The sequence below is a fragment of the Salmo trutta genome, chromosome 9, assembly GCF_901001165.1.
Source record: "Salmo trutta chromosome 9, fSalTru1.1, whole genome shotgun sequence".
Classification (NCBI taxonomy): domain Eukaryota; kingdom Metazoa; phylum Chordata; class Actinopteri; order Salmoniformes; family Salmonidae; genus Salmo; species Salmo trutta.
The window spans coordinates 7,244,274-7,247,009 of NC_042965.1; the positions used below are offsets into that span (position 1 = coordinate 7,244,274).

The 2,736-nt window shown below is 41.1% G+C and overlaps 1 long non-coding RNA gene across 1 annotated transcript; it reads left to right on the forward strand.

Annotated features, from left to right (window-relative positions):
- The first annotated feature begins 525 nt into the window (after positions 1-525).
- Positions 526-2,495, forward strand: LOC115199609 (uncharacterized). Its single transcript, XR_003879386.1, has 4 exons — positions 526-563; positions 1,543-1,649; positions 1,979-2,153; positions 2,357-2,495. It is a non-coding gene; the product is annotated as an uncharacterized LOC115199609 (long non-coding RNA).
- The last annotated feature ends 241 nt before the right edge of the window (positions 2,496-2,736 follow it).

Consider the following 2,736-nt stretch of genomic DNA (forward strand, 5'->3'; position numbering starts at 1 on the left):
CCTTATTTTAGTGCATTTTTCACCCAGCTCCTATTAGTTCTATTGAGCACCGTGGCACCAACTCATCCTTCTGAATTCCCAGCTTATTGTTCAACGTCACAACGCCTGCTTCGCTATTGTTGGCAATGAGACCTGCTCACATATATTTTTTTGTTTACATTTTAACTATAAAACTATCTTCAAACTCTGCGGTCTTCCCATTGTTTCCTATGAGGGAAATATAGGTATGTCTGTCCATTTCACCAAATATCTCGCAATGTGTATTTAGATTTTTTTCAAGTCGGGTGTAACCGGTGTGAAATGGCTAACTAGTTGGCGGGGTGTGCGCTAATAACGTTTCAAATCGGTGACGTCACTCGCTCTGAGACCTTGAAGTAGTTCCCCTAGCTCTGAAAGGACCGTGACTTTTGTTGAGCAATGGGTGACTTTGCTTCGAGGGTGGCTGTTGTCAATGTGTGCAGAGGGTCCCTGGTTCGAGCCCAGGTAGGGGCAAGGAGAGGGACGGAAGCAGGACTGTAACACGGTCACCATTTTAATCAGGAGAATCTCCTCTTTGTAATTATGTAAGTCTGGGCAGCGAGCTTGTTTGTCAGCGATCGCTTAACCAGAAATATACGTTTTTATTTTTTCACTACTTTTTCATTACGCAGACATAAGCACAGTTGCCACCATCGAGGTGCGGATGTTAACTTTCTACACAAGTTGTTTTTTTCCAGTTTCATCCGACGAACAGATTGTAGTGGTAAAATAAGAGAATTCTAAGCATCACTCCAGTCAAAACAGGCCCTGCGAACTTTCGATTCCATTAATTTGCTAGACTCGCGCTAGTGTTCCAGTTTAGCCAACGTTCTTAAGCCGTTTTTCAGCCTTGGGTGAATTTTGACTCGTTCTATTGTCCAGCCTATAGATAGACAGAGCGAATTTTTGAAAGCACCCGAATGTCCATTGAGAAAGCACAACGACTATACCATTTAGATAAGCTACGAATGACGAGAATAATCAAGTCAATAAATGTTGGGTAGTTAGCCTATAGTTAATATACTGGCAAGTTTGATGTAGCTAGCTAACACACCGGTACATACTGCTGTAATGATATGCTTTGTGGTTCGTAAGGACAGCGTAGCTAACAAATTGTCAGCCAAGATAACATGTAAGGTAACTTATATGAAATGTCATTACTTTATTACGTTGAGTAGCAAGCTACCCCTTGGTCGTTAGGGCAAATCTGATCTGTGATAGGACGGGGGGGTTCACACCTAGTAGACTATTCTTTAGTAAAGGTTGAATAGTCAATTGTTCAGCTATTAGCCCTCCTCCCCAACTTGCAATAAATTGCTGTTCCCATTTCTTTCCTTTCCCTCTTCCACACGTCATCATTCTCAGTGGCTCGCTTGTGGGCGTGCAGGCAGGATATGGCAGCATTTTCTGTTGTGAATCAATAATTCTGTATACAGTAGCACGTTTGTATGAGGGTGTGGTTATTCACAGGAAATGTTTTATTATTTTCATATATAAAAAATAAGCTATTTTCTTTACTTTCAGAGAGTGAGCTGATCAAGGGGTAGAAAATGTAGATATTACCAGATGTTCACTGTCCAAGGAACAGGCTGTGGAAGTTTTATTGCTGGCAAAAGTATCCATAACCAGAGGTAATTAAACTGTTCTGTGTTATTTTTCTCCATCTCTGCCTGTCTTGTTGTACATGGAACCTGTCTCACATGCATGAATTAAAAAACCCTTAAGATGTCAGCTGCTAATTTTCAGATTTACACCACAAACAAAGCCATTTTCACTGGACTATCTGTTGCTGCCAAGTCATGATTTCCCTGGGGGTTTGCCTTGCAATAACCAAGTGGTGAGACACATAGCCCTCTATATTTAAATGTTTCAGGTACACTCCGATAGGTGTCTGTGTAACATACATTATCTTCTATTGACATTATCTTCTAATGTTTGTCCTCATGTGTCTGTTTTTCAGCATAAAGTACTCTGTAGCCACTTAGTGTGGACACCAGGTGAGATGTGTGGTCTCAACAGAAGACAATAGAAGACTTCTTCACTTCATCCCTAAATCCTCAAGGTTATATCAACTGTTTTGGTGAATCCCTCCCACATCTGAACTGGCTGACTCAGAGGGCATAGCATGATCATAGGTGAGATGTCACTTGGTCAGGTCAACTGGAAGTATTATTAAAGAGATGCTTTATTGAAATACAGACAGATGTAGTAGTCCCAGAGTTAATGATCCAAGGTCAGTTTTGCATTTCACCTCCTGATTATGATGACTGACAGTGTTAGAATAAAAAAACAAGGCTTAATCATGCTCTCTCTCTATCCATCTGTCACTCGTCTGCAGGCATGTTTTGATGTGAGAGAGGAAGCCAGTCCCGTCATCGCCACCTCACCCGCTCTTAAGATGGCCAACTGGAGGCTCAAGGCTGGCTAGGAGACACCGCAATTGTGATGAACTGAGGGAATATTAGGGTAGCATTGTAATTCATGAATCATATGCTGTCTGCCGCTGTTCTTACCTCTTTCCCTACACCTGTCTCCCCACCTCGTCTTTCTTCCTCATTTTATAATGCACACCATATGTGCATTGAAGTACAGATTGAACTTGTATTTATAAAATAGTATTCCAATTATAATGCATTTGTAACTCCTGGATAATGAACTTCTTTCAATAAAGAGTTTCACATTCGCCACTGGTTGAAATGAAGTATCTCATTGAAATAC